Source organism: Akebia trifoliata, chromosome 14 (genome assembly GCF_017979445.1).
Source record: "Akebia trifoliata isolate Shusen 1 chromosome 14, ASM1797944v1, whole genome shotgun sequence".
Lineage (NCBI taxonomy): Eukaryota > Viridiplantae > Streptophyta > Magnoliopsida > Ranunculales > Lardizabalaceae > Akebia > Akebia trifoliata.
Window position 1 is genome coordinate 31,730,533 of NC_141388.1, and position 14,798 is coordinate 31,745,330.

The 14,798-nt window shown below is 35.7% G+C and overlaps 1 long non-coding RNA gene across 4 annotated transcripts; it reads right to left on the reverse strand.

Moving 5' to 3' along the window:
* Positions 1–6,005: 6,005 nt before the first annotated feature.
* On the reverse strand, positions 6,006–13,466 carry LOC147386779 (uncharacterized). Of its 4 annotated transcripts, none has more exons than XR_015172223.1 (10): positions 12,813–13,466; positions 12,520–12,601; positions 10,228–10,311; positions 9,707–9,772; positions 9,171–9,230; positions 7,938–8,004; positions 7,768–7,826; positions 7,039–7,348; positions 6,658–6,811; positions 6,006–6,259 (listed from the first exon to the last, which is right to left on the reverse strand). It is a non-coding gene; the product is annotated as an uncharacterized LOC147386779 (long non-coding RNA). The 4 variants fall into 4 exon arrangements; XR_015172224.1 differs by having other exon boundaries at positions 10,228–10,314; XR_015172221.1 differs by lacking the exon at positions 10,228–10,311 and having other exon boundaries at positions 12,813–13,431.
* Positions 13,467–14,798: the final 1,332 nt, after the last annotated feature.

Consider the following 14,798-nt stretch of genomic DNA (forward strand, 5'->3'; position numbering starts at 1 on the left):
ATTAACTTAATCGTCGAAGGCCTTTTGGCTAACAACACACTGATGTCCTTTTCAGGTGAGATCAATGGAGAAGATGACTGGAGATAGAAATAATCAACATAGATATCAAGGACAAGGGCATCATCAGTAATACAATTCTCAAGGAATGAGAGATTCGAAAAATCTCTTATAGTTGAACTTCTCATTTGTTTGAATTCCTTACAAACTTTTTTCTTTCCTTGGAAAATTTTATGTGGACTTATATCATTGACTTTTGAAGTGTTGTTATATTTGCGAGAAAAATATATTATTGGGCGAAAATTTAAATTGTTATAATCATTAGGATGGTTGCTTCATTTTATAATAGTACAGTATACTAGGATGCAAGTGCTTTTTTGATATTTTCTATTTCAATGATGTCCTTATATATAAAGAATGTATTTTGTCTTTATGCTATGATGTTTAATTATGTCTATTTGGATCTCCTTCCCTTTTTTTTTTTTTGCTAAGCAAGCAAGATGAATTATATTAGATTTGTAAAAAAAATATACATAGGGAGGGCCCTAACGAATGACAGATCTGAATTGTGGAAGATCAAGCTTATCTCCATAATAAGCATTTCTAGCATTTAAAGGCAAGTCTATAACTCGCTTGAATATTAGCGACTGATGTTTGTGGGTTACTCCAGACATGAATTACACGGACTTCTATCTTCGAGATCACAGTCCTTGCCTTATGCACCCATTCATCTAGTCTCCAAGAAACTGATTGGTTTACGAGGCCTTTCGCTATAATTGCTTAATCCATTTCAATGATGATTTCTTCCCAATTAGATCAAAGCTCTCCAATGCAGCTACCACAGCACGGATTTCTGCCATATTATTAGTCGTCACACGGAAATTCCAATGACCTGCTTCCAGAAGATCTCTATGCTCGTCTCGAAGAATAGCACCTCCACCTGCTAAACTTGGATTGCAAATAGCTGATCCATCAGTATTTAGCTTGAACCAACCTGGAGGCGGTCTTTCCCATCAGATTCTAACTATACAACGGCGTGGAATCTGTCTTCTATGTAATCCAATTTCCAATAACTTCCGGACAGCATCATCTGAGGATGATATTTAAAAGATTGATGTTCCTCGAGTTCTTTTATCCATTCAGACATTTGTAAATGATACCTTGAGCTGAAGGCTTCAATCCATCAAAAATACAACTGTTTCTAGCTATCCAAATATTCCAATAGATTACCCATGGAACCATTCCACTGACAGTACCGAATTGAGAATTTTCAATTGGCCCCATTTAAGTAATAAACCAAGAGACATAAATCTTATTCGCTCATCTAACAGATGGAAGCTAAAAAAATTCCACACCTCCAACGTTAAAGTACATTGATAAAAGAGGTGATCAACAGATTCTTCCTCACCTTCACAACAAGAACATCTTGAAGCCAAGGATATACCCCATTTTTTTCGCAAAACTGACAATTGAAGCTGTGCAGGGAGAACGAACAAGAAGAAAGGCAAGATCTCCCACTTCCTATCAGAGATGATCGCGTTTCAAATGTAGATACGGAATATACTGATGCCATGACCGCGACAACAACTCGAGTAGAGCCCATGATGGGTTTGACCTGAGAGAAGGTCAAAGATATGATCTGGAAGGAGAATGAGAAAGTAGAAATCACAGATATTGGTTGGTAACTACCCAAACAATAAGGGGTATTTAAAAATTAACCTTTACAGTTGAGATCTTGTTTGAGATCCCAAAAAAGTTTGTACCACGTGTTTGACACTCTATTTAGGAACAAAGGATCCAATCAAAAACTTGTTCCACTTTTGACAGATTATCACTCTGTGGGAAGGGAATGAAGGCTTGATGTACAGCTTATTTCCTTCTAGCTTGTTGGGAAAAAGTCGTGACCTGATTCAACAAGTTGTCAACTGGGATGATAACTTCTTTTGTGAAGCTCTACACTACTTTTGTGACACGTTACATTGGTAATAGGAAAATTGGCTGAGATGTAGATGTTCTGCTCAGTAGGAGGATGCAACAAAGAGAAAGCATCAAAGACTTCACAAGGAGATTCAAAGAAGAGGCCATGACCTTGTAGAGCTGTGACGACAAGTTTGCAATGGTGGCATTCAGGAACTTCTTTTCATCTGGCTTAGGGCTATACAGATCTCTTGCAAAGATGAGGCTAGAAAAGATGAGTAAATTGTTCAAAATACAAAAAATATATATATCCAATCCGAGGTTCACCTTCGAAATTCGCTTGGAAAAAGTAAACTAGTATACACGGTGACCAATCCCAAGAAACCGTAATAGTCATTGCCAATGAAAAGGAAAAGGTAGCCTGAGTAGGGAAAGGGTAGAAGAAAGAAGGAATGTACTTCCCTATACTCCCAGTGACATCTTGTCCCTCATCGTAAATGAGCCCTATTTCGATTAGCCAGCACCACTTCCTCCAAATCAAATAAAACAGGATGAGAAGTACTACGCCTTTCAAAAAATGTGAGCTCACACTACCAACAAGTGTCAAACTTTGAGAAACCTACTGTAGAGATGGGCAGAGCAGGGTTAGCTGGGAGATCACTGAGGAAAGGAAGGCCAGATTGTCTTGGGAAGGGAATCTAAGGTGAGAGCAGCCTCCTCCAGATGATCAGGATAGAAGGGTAACGATGCTTCATACTGTCTTAAAACAAGAGCCCAAGAGGTAAGGGGAAAATAAAATGACGGGAAAGTAAAGAGATGGTGGGTAGAACATTTAGCGCACATCTACAAAACTAGGAGTGGACTTAAAAAGCAGAATGACATATATGGTCAGTAGATAGTAGCCTTCACTGAAAAACTTGGTAGGCGTGGTTAGGCCATACTATGACACTCTGGTGGTAACCCTTCAGGTTGGCACTTTTACTCTTAAAAGAATGATGATTGATAGCGTCAGCTCAGTTGACATCCAGTATGCCCCAGACTTCCAAAAAATGGGGCTGAACAGAAATGCACTAACTCAGGCAAGAGCCCCCGTGATTGGGTTCAATAGAAGAGTTAACCAACCTTGGGGGGAAATTGACTTGCCTGTGCAGACAATACCTGTGATTTTAATGACCAGGTTTATGGTCACTGAAGGGAGCTCTCCATATAATGCCATTATATGCAGATGGTGGACATATGAGATGAGGGTTGTCTTGTTGACGTATTACGAGATGTTGAGGTTCCCAACATCACAGCCAGAAAATGCATACTTTTATTAAACTTTTGAGCTCTTGGAATTAATTTACCATATAGTATTTTATTTTATTCTTACAAATTACCTCTTCCCTCTTTTTCTCTCCACTTCTTCCAAGACCTTCCCTTATTTATAATAGTTTTACTGGTAAGAAAAAATTCTAGATTAAATAAAATAATTAAGCCATAACTGATATACTAAATTAAAACGATGTCGAATCATATTTGATCTTTCCCTTATTGAAAATTACACTATCTTGGTGAGAAATGACTTACCATTAAATTGGATAGTCTCTTTTCTAGGGATTAATTGATTTTCCTTTGGATTCAAGACAAGATAGTTTTCCGAATGGGGGATAGAATTGCATACGTTCACGAATTTCGAGGATGATCTAATTAGCTAATATATCAATGCATCACATACTCGGTCCAAGTTAAGTATAAATTATTACCTTCACAATAGACATCCAACCATATGAATTGTCCATACCTTGAACACCATCCCAACAAACTTTCATTCTATCTAGATGTACTTAATTTTAATAAAAATTGACCTACATTTGAAAAATCTGAACTATCTATTAAAATTATTAGTCAAATTATATACGTATATATAATAGTTAAAATGTAATTTTTTTTTAACGATAATGATCATCTCTATATTGCTAATATCATTCAAAATATTTTCCATACAAATCCCATGAGTAGGAATGCAAACATGGATAAGAGTCGGAACTAGGAAATATTGACTAACTCATCATGTTTTCCCATTATTAGGAAAACAGAATGTGTTGTAAATCATTAGCCCCTATTGGCACAGGTGCAGGTAGGATGGATCGAATTGGAGAGGATGGGAATGACATGGTTGCAACAACTTCTGAAATTCAAGGTGATTCAAATTTAAAAACAACGTGTGGGTCAGAGGTGAATGGAGATACGGAGTCTTTTTTGAGAGAGTCAAATATTTTGCTGGAAGAGGATGAGGTTGCTAGGGTTGTTAACGCAAAAATCGTTAAAAAACAGAGTATGAGAAACACAAAGAAGAAGAATGTGGGGGAGATAGCAAATAGAACCACGAGATCGAAAGCTATTCCTAGTGCGGGAAATCAAATCAATTTGTTTTAATGCCAGTGATAATTGGAATGTTTGAGGTATGAACTGTGCACAAAAGAGACAAGTGATCTGTGATTTTATTAAAGAGGAGAAGGCTGACTTGATGGGGTTTTGTGAGACGAAAGTACAGACAAAAGAAGCAGCGAAGTTCCAAAAAATACTTTGTAAAAATTGGAGGTTCGTTGATAATTATGAATCTCATTTGTATGATCGGATATGGGTGGGATGGAATCCAATGTGTTTTTTTGTGTACAAGATTTTTGAATCTAGTCAAGTGATCCATTGTAAAGTTACTTGAATTCGGGATGGATTCATTAGCTTTATGTCGTTTGTGTATCTTGAAAATCTCTATGGTTAGAACTTACAAGTTTAGCCATGCCAGAACCATGGATCGTGTTGGGCGATTTCAATACGGTTGGATTCCGAAAACAAAAGGTTGGAGGTCGACCTGCTTCTAGACGTTCTATGCGTGACTTTAATGAATTCATTAATTCGATAGGTGCACAACATTTGAGAACAAGCTTTGACTAGTTCTCTTGGAGCAATAACTCTATAGGACGCAGACAACTTATATGTAGATTTTAATTAATATGGCGTGGGTGGTTAAATTTCCTTAGATGAGTTTTAGTTACTTATCTTATGGAGTGTCTGATCATGCCCCAATAAAATGGGATTTTCCATGGAATTCTACTGGTGGCTCGAAAGTTAAAATTATTTTTTCTATGTGGATAAGTAAGCTTAACTTGAAAGAAGTGGTTTTCAATGCTTAGAACAAGGAAATCATGGGTACTCCTATGTTTAGACTCACAAAAAAAATTTGGGCAGTGAAAATTTTGATAAGAGAATGGAATAGGAATTATTCTGGGTCAATTCACAGGTGAAAAGATGAAGCTAAAGATAATTTTTTTAGAACCCAAAACCAAATTTAGAGGGAACCGATGAATAATAATCTTAGAGGTTAGGAAGTGGAGGCTTTGAGGGTGTATAATTCTGAGCTAAACATTGAAGAAAGTATGTACAGGCAAAATTCAAGGATACAATGGCTTCGACAAGGAGATAGACATACTCGATCTTTTTAAACTTTTTTTTTTTTTATCGGGAAGCTGAGGCTATAAAGGGCCCCACCCTAATTTATTAAAACTACTAATGTTGAAAATAACTAACATTGATATTATCGAGGAGGATATATTAAAGTTCCATAGGAACATTTAAAACATCTAAAATGTAGAGGTTCTCATACAAAACTCCTATTTTAGTTAACCAATCAGTTGCTGTATTTGCAATAAGACAAATATGGAAATTAGGAACGTTTTATAACCGTTCCTAAGCCAATATGAAACGGTTTACAGATCGTCTTTAATCAAGGCGTCGTTAATGAATTGAAACGGCTGCAAGGCGTTCTAGATCTCAGGATTTGGAACGGCTAATACCCGTTGCAAAAATCATATTTTGGAACGGCTTAAATCCGTTCCAAATCTGCATTTATACACACTAATACAAAAACTATCGTAGACATCGATTTTAAATCCGATGTCTATAAAACTGATGTTCTAAGTCTTAGACTTTAGACATCGGTTACAAACCGATGTCTAAAATGTTCATAAATTGAAATCTAAACTGTAAAAAAAAAATTTGAGTTTTTTTTTCTACACAACTATTACCCGTGATCAAAATAGACCCAAATAGAGAAAATCGAGGTTTTCTATCACATTAATTTATACACTAAAAGAGTTACAATGAGTCATGATTTACAAATCCAAAATTACAATGCATCGATAAACCCTTTCACAATCGTTACACAAGCACATGTGCCTACAAGGAAGCAATGCCATCACTCCCATCCCTCCCTATCTTCTTTAAGATCTCCACAATGCTCGCAATTGCCAATCAAGCAGCCCTTCGTGTCACCACATTGCAACTTCAAAAGAGTGTCTGAGATCTGAAAGCCCAAATCCCACAGAAGAACAATGATTAGAGTAGTCCCCTTAACAAATAAATAGACTAATCATAGTACAGCTTGTATACCTGAAGCATGTCTTCCAAGATTCTACCTACTTCTATCAACTTGTATAACACCCATGGTTTAAAATGTTGTGTCAGAAGAATGTTCAAGTCAAGGAAAAAACCAATACCACATCTGCCAATACATTCCGAAATAATGTGATACATACCCGAAACATTGAATGTTTCCCGGTTTATGTTTTGTATTAGTCTTGGCTGATACCAATATGTATCGACCGTACATTCTGATATTTAGAACCATGATAATAATTCAAGAAGTTCAAATGAATACAAGACACATTACAATCTCATAAGCTTATCAAATAATGGACTTACCAAGATCTTTCGCTTTCTTCAGCTTCTCATTAATCAGTTCCTGGGTGCGAGGATCTGGAGCAAGAACAGGAAATCCAGCCAATGGTGGAGAATTTAAAAGTGGTTGGGATAAGGAAGCTCTATCTTTATTGAAGGCATCAAGAAGAACAATGGACTGTCATAGAGAAAAATAACAGATTACAACATTTATGAGAGCACGGGGCACCCGTTGTGTTATACTTTATGCCACTATTGAAAAATCTTTACATGACTAAACTACTCTGCAAGTAATGAATTCTTTTTAATTCAATAGAAACTTGAATCTGAATTTTCGGTTCATGATTAACAAATATGAAATTGACACATTTTAACTCCAAATTTCATGGGAAAGGAGCTTCTAACCTTGATCAAGCCGATTAACAAGTGGTTTAAACCAGTTGGCTTTAGCAGAATGAATAATGTTGTCTTCATTATCATCACAGAGCTTCAGCAAAATTGATTTTGCTTTCCTTTTTGAATCCGTATTCAGAATCCTAACAAGGGAATTAATTGCCTTACTTTGTTCTGAGAGTTTCTTGGATGCAGATATGTTCCAACCACAACCGCCGTGCAAGAGCTCAAATAGAAGCTCAATGGTAAACTTCGATATATTTGAATCTCCTAGACATGGAACAATATATTGGATTCCTTGAGATGACTCCACCATTCTTTCCTGAAAATTTGATTTGAAAATGTTTTAATTCAGACCATTAGTGATCATAATGAAAGATCCAATAACATTCTTAAGTTATAAGAAGCATTTGAGAACAACAATCCACAAAACAACTCAAATTTTATTTTAGATGTTGGAAACATCAAAACCAAATACAAGAGGAAGAGAGTGGTGCTTCCTAATTTTGCATTAACTATCTATCGCTTTATTCCCAACTTCCTTTCTTTCTAAAGCAACAAAAAATACAAAAGCCAACCCACACCCAGTCATGAGTCACCCACCCAAGTGAATAAAAAGAGATGCAGAAAGCCTACAAATGATTACATGAAAGAAAGCATCCACATATTTTCTCAATAAATTAACATTTTTTTCCAAATGATTATTCGTTCAATGACTTTGGAATGCACCAGAAAGCCTACCTGAAATGCCACCCCAATGCCCTCCCCCTGGTCATTGAATGCAGGACCCCCACTATTTCCTACAAATATGTGAAAAATATATATATAAATAAATAAATTTAAAGGTCATGGTGCAATGGCACTAGATTATTTCAAATATATGAAAAATAAAGTTGAAAACATCCACTAACCAGGATTTATTACTGCATCAATCTGAATGCCCAGCAAGTCTGATGCACCAGGAGCATATGATGTAACCTGATATGAAAAAAATAGAACTCTCAAAAGCGCACCTCCACTTAAGCCCACCAGCACCAAAAATAGATGGAGAGATGCAATTCATTAATAAAAGGAAAAAATATATATAAATAAATAAATTTAAAGGTCATGGTGCTTGGCCAAAAAAAGTTTGTGGTAACCAATCAGACTTCTATCCAAGACAGCACTCCCTTTGTCACTAATGTGGTGTCTCCTCCAAATGGGTATCCTACCTTTGATATGAGAAAATACGATTGAAATTACAGAGATAAAGAAGATTTATTAAATAGATGAGATGATTATATCATGTGTAATGTATTTTAACCGTTGTAGAACCAAAAAATTAATAGAGAAGAAAATAATTAATAGAAAAGAAAATATACTATGAATCAAAACATTTATAGTTATTAGAGTAATGATTTTCTGACTCCCCCTCGCCTCACCCTCGTGGCATACTAAAAACACTAAATGCTGCCAGCATTGGAGCCCTGCAAACCTCCACCATAAACCTCAGTATTGCTGCATCTGTGAATGTGTCTAATCAGAACGCCATCTGCACCTAATGGTTTTTCTTCATCTAGCTTCCAGGTGACTAGATTGAGTATGCCTTTCAGACCTAACAGCTTATTCAAGCTGTTTGCCTGATTGAGGAGACTTGGTGTAAATAGACATCCTTTGCTCAAAGGAAATGAGTTTTTAAAATTTTCTATTTGAATAAAATCCTCTGCTTTGTCAGAAAAAAACTATTCGCCATCAATCAACAGAATCTATCAAATGTGTGTGTGTGTGTGTGTGTGTGTGTGTGAGAGAGAGAGAGAGAGAGAGATAGAAGATATATTAAAGTAAAAAAAAGAAGAAATTGCACTGCAAAGGTTGACAGAGAAAGAGCATAAATTAATGCAGAAAAAAAAAGAGTGAAATAATTCCTAGCAAATTAAATTGTCATGATAGAAATGTTAATGTTGGCAACTGTTTTTCTCATCTAGGAGCATCTATTTCTCAAAATTCACTCAAGTCAAGGGACCTATGGACCTGTAATGTGTATATGTAAATATATGCAAGAAAGCTCATGAGTCATAGATGCAAGGAATCATAAACAGAATATGAAGTGGGTATCTTGAGTGTGCAAGAACATCGCAAATGCATGCATATGGTTCATATCTTACCCTAGAAAATTCCAAGAGTTGAGCCGAAATGTCCCTTGAGATCGCTTTGTTATGCCGGACCTAAAATTAGAGAAAGCAAGCAAATTAATAAAATAACAATACTAAGGACAGCAATGTAGTAACCGCACTGCTCCAAAAAAGAAAGCAAATTAATACAGTGCATGAGATTCACCGTATCATCACCAATGAGTAGCAATTCATCAAAGTCAATATCTTAAACAACTCAAACAATCTAATTGTTCACAAAGAACTTCAATATGTGTTGATGAATGAACTTGCTCAATGTAAGATGTCCCAATGTATACGAGTACACAACTTTTACATTAGTAAATCTGTGGTGTCTTTAGTCCCAAGCGAATAAAAGAATCAGTGCTTGATTTGTTACTGACAAGTGTTGATAGAAGATTAAATGCATGATGATAAAACCAAATAAAAACAATACACTAAGCAAACAAAAAATATATATAAATATAATACAATCTTCCTATACATGACTGCAAATGAATGGACAGCATTCTATATTTGAAGCAGCATACCAAGAATGATCCCTTGTGCGCCTCTATAATAAAAGCTTGTTAGTGTTCTGAACCTTTCCTGTCCATCTGCAATATGATAACAAATTGCCTCATCAAAGACTTCAGCAGCAAAAGATTATGAGCAAGATTGAGAAAATGAAAGAAGAACAGCAGACCAGTGAAATATGTTGATACAGAATTAAAAAGAAAAAAATATTCAATTTCATCAGCAAATGCTTTAAAACAAAGAATTAAAAAGAAAACCATATTTAATTTCCTCAAGCATACAAGCTCTCATTATTTGTACAGATTGACAGCAGAAATACAGACAGGAAAACTGAGACAAGTGAAGCTATGTTTCCCCTGTAATCATAGGAAAAAAGTAATGTAATGAGATCATGAAACTACATTTTGAGCACTAGAAATATTTGGGACTCACAGGAATATGCAACAAAACTATTTCATGCACCCACTATTTCAAGAGTGATACTCTTAATGTTTGGGTCTTTTTACCATCCACGGGTATCATAGTCCCACATTACCTACAAGTTTTGAGAAAAAAGAGGAAGCAAAGCAATATAAACTCTTTGTTGATTGAGACCACCATTTGCGCTCACCAATATAATCTGCTGAATATTATCACAAAAAAGGTTACCAACCAAATTCTAGACACTTAATAAGCTAATGTTAAGAAGCTAGAGATGATGATGTTGAATATATGAGAAAGATAGAGATAGAAATGGATGGAAATCTGAAAATGTAGGAGGGAAGCCACAGACAAATAACCCAATTAGTAGGAACGTGCAAGTTGAAGATTCTAAAAGAGCGAGAAGAATACAAGAAAAGATACGGATTGAGGCCCTCCATCAACATGACTGTTGAGATGGTAAGGATTCCCAAGAAAAATGTATCCCTAGGAAAAAGTGTATTATCCCTAGAAGATTGGAACTGATCTTGAGGAAATCTGTGTTTCTCCTCCTAAGAGTCGTGTTGATGGCAAAGGCATTTTCTAAGAATTTGCAAATCTGAACAGTATGCTACCACATGTCAGACACATGCCGACTCATTTTAGCAAAGAAATCTTTAATTTATTTGCATATAATATTTTCAACTATTATTCTTACATTGTTCATATGATTTTGGTGTAGCAGCTTATTCAAATACATTCTTTCTAAATTGCATTGTTAACTTGAAGTTAAGTATTCATAAACAATGTCTCTCAACATATGAAACAAATTATACAGATGCCGTCAGATCAGGTTTGTGGGGGTCATTGTGTCTAACACTTCATACTTATGTTAGAGACTGATGTGTAAGTGTCTTAGTTCCATATGTTAATCCCAATTTCAAGCTGATTTTGGGGTAGCGATGCACACAATGTGTGACCTTGGATTTGTAAAACCAGCATCATCAACTCCTGTAACTTCAAACTTGTAAAAAAGAAAAGAAGAAGATGCAAATGACACCAAATAACAATCCTTCTTGCAAATCCAGAGACTAAATATTTTATATGATGAGTCACTGAGAAATCAAGGGGCCAACATCCTTTGAAGGAACACATATTCTGAAAATTTGTTGACCGAGATACACAAAGAGAGAGCATATATGAGAAGACAGAGCTCTTAAGTACTACGACTTGTCGAGGCAAAACCCATATCTGACAAAAGCGTCGTGGGATGATTGTTGATCAAATGGAGAAATCAATTACTATAAATGTTATTACTTTCAAAGTTTTGAAAATTCAAAAATGACTTGGTGTCCTGAATAGAGACATGGCATTGGGGTAGATTATTGAGGAGGCAACACCAACTCTTTGAATTGGGTAAAATTGAGTCTTAGAGTTGGCTTTTTATGATGGTATTCAGTACCAACCTTACAAAGTCGGTTTTCTTGAGAGTTTTAGATGCATGGATAGAAATTCTATAAATACCAAGAACCCCCTTGGTACTTGAATAGACTCAATATTCTGTTGAATGGAAATTATATTTATTGAGTTCTTCTCTCTCTCTCTCTCACTTTCTCTCTTTCATTTGTTCTAGTGTGGTGTTCAACAAGGATATGGTTTTTACATGCAATTTCTCCAGAGGTGTATCGTACAAACAGTTAAAGCATTGTTAGGATTTCTATTGGAATTTGTATGACACTAGGAGGAATAAGACACTACTGTTCTTCATTGTGTTACAGAACAATTGATATCAAAGTTATGTCCCATGAAAAATGGTTGTAGAGCCGTTTTCAACCATTATAACTTACACCCACAAATCCTAGCATAATTAATCGTAAATGATCCACATGAACCAAAAAGCTTCCATCCTCCAATGGATTTCATGACTCTTTCAATACTTGGTTGGTCATGACAGTACTTGCCTTACTGAAATCGATCGAAAGTTGGCATAACAGCAAATTGGAACCACAACTAGCTAGCCAAACCACATCTTTTTATTGGAAGAAAATTATGGGCTCTCCAAACCAATTAGAGGGATTTGTAATCGGTCTTCCATTAGATACACTACTCAGACATTTGGGCATCCAAAATTGCTTAGGGAGATTGTAAAACCTGTACCAATCTCCCTGCATTCGTGACTCTCTCTATGTTAATTAGCCTCGTAATCTATGACCGATACTTCGTGCAACCAACAAGAAGATACAAAAAATAAATAAATAAATCCAAGAGTAATCACTTTGTTACAAAGTATGGAAATTGGAAAAAAACATTATAGCTAAACAAGCAGGCAAAGGCAGGGCTTAGAGCCTAGGTCTATGGTAACATACAAGACTTTACTACCTCACCAAGTCGCAAAAAGTTTACAATTTCAAGATATAAGATTTCTTACCACAACAACATCAAGCCTGATATTTGTACTCCAAAGCTGAAGTAATGTAGTCAAATTTTGGTGTTGAGACTTGAGAGAACCCCTAAAAGCATCAAATTCAAGTAAAAATCTAAAAATAAATAAATCTAGCAATCAATAAATTAAACTAGAGCACCAAAAAAATATCGAGATTAGTGATTGTTGCTTGAATACGACATTCAGAACCCAAATCGTACTGAAATTTGTAAAAGAAAATAGCTCCAGATTGAATTAGCTCAAAGAAAAAATAAATCGAGAATTTGAAGTTACATTACCTATAAACAAATTTCAAAAGTAAGCAAACTTGTTAACCAACCAACAACTCCAAAAGTCTGATCTGTTGAAGAGGGGTAGAACTACACTACAATCGAATCGCATTTCTCACAGTCGAACTAGAATAAATCGAAGAGACAGAGAATCACTCAGAATTCTTGAACAAACATCCTCGGCAAGTGAAATTAGGGTTTCAGGTTTCAAACCAACCAACAATTGTGATTATGCTGTAAATTTCCTGAAGATAGGAGGAATGAAATCGAGATACCTGATTTCAAATTGGATTTTGAGGGAGCTTCGTTAGGGTTTGAGAAACATAGATCAAACAAGGTTTGAAATCGAAGATGAGAGATAGTTAGGGTTTTGTGAGGACCGAAAACGAGTTTCGTAAGGATTTGAGAAACACAACTTTGAAATCGAAAATGGGAGAAATAGATTTACAATCGAAAATTTAGAGAAATCGAAGATGCAAATTTCTGTCCAGCTTTAGGTTCATTCTGTCATACTGTTCTATTCATTCCTGTGAGAGTAAAACATTTATCACAATGTTGCTAATATAGAGTACGGTTTTCTTTAGAGAAACGGGTTAAAGCCGTTTGTAATAAAAAACGGCTGAATTTTAAGATGCCGTTTCTAATTACGCATTTTCTTGGTAGTGTTGTCTCCTGCCAAATAAATTCTATTGTAGCTGAATTGAACAACCGCATTTCTCTTCTAATATATCTAGATATGCTAATCTATTTCCAAGGCATATTACATTCCTCCTTAGTACAATTGACAGCCAATGAAAAATCTGAATACACAATAATATTCGCGTGCCCCTACATTCTAAGATACTGTAAACCTTTGAGAATTGGTTCCAATTCTATAGTGACAATATCCGTTTGATTTCTTACAATAAGGTCGATACCACCCCTATTTCTGACATTGACCCATCTGTATTCAATTTGATACTACCCATTGGAGGCGGTAACCATCGAATAACTAGCCTTTCCTTCACTTTCAGCATTCCATGACAGCCCCATAAATTAATCAGCCTTAGCATTTCAGTATTTGAAGTCGTAATACCTTCAATTCTACCTCTCACATCTGTCATAATTAATTGACATAGCTACTGCCCATTCAACTCATTTTTCATAAAAATATATGTCGGTTTCTCTCTCGCCATATATGAGACAATGTAGAACAGAACATAAGGTTGATAATTGGATATATCGGTTTAATTTCAATGGCCCCAATTTCATCTTCAATGCTTCCATGCAACACATAACACATCTAGAGATCAGTAGTAAGCCTCTCTTTCTTAAATTTTCGACTGACTACGTTACATCGCAAGCCATGCTGTACAAGAGTGTCATTGTATTCTCCACTTATTCCATACAACCTTGTGCCGCATCACCTCTGAATCATGGATTCTAATCGGATTCCATGCAGATTTCAAACTGAATTCCCCCTTCGCATTTTCCTCCCAAATTATCCTATCATTCTCGTTCGGCCACGGAGGATGGTGAGCTTCAACTAAATCAACGATTTCTGTTAGTCTTTCATCAGACCTTTCCAACATTCGTTTCCTGCAAAAATCAGATACCAAAGCATTCAAATTACTATTCATTCGAAAAGCAGACCTTCTTCCAAATTGATCGACTAATGCAACCCCTTCTAGCTAAGGATCATTCCAAAAAGATGCCTTCGAACCATTTCCCATTAAGAACCAAATATGATTTTTCATAATTTCTTGGACTTTTAAAATACCTTTCCAAGCCCAAGAAGAATCATTCGGAGGGTTACATCTCCAAATATTACCCTGCGAGACATATCCCCTTCTCATCCAAGTACTCCAAAGACTATTATTATTGATTATTTTCTAAAGAAGTTTCATTAGACCAATAGTATTCCAATCTTTGATCCTTCTAATTCCAAGTCCACCTTCTTTAAAAGTTGGACAAACTTTGGATGCAAAGAATGGAATTATGCAGCTGTCACAGATC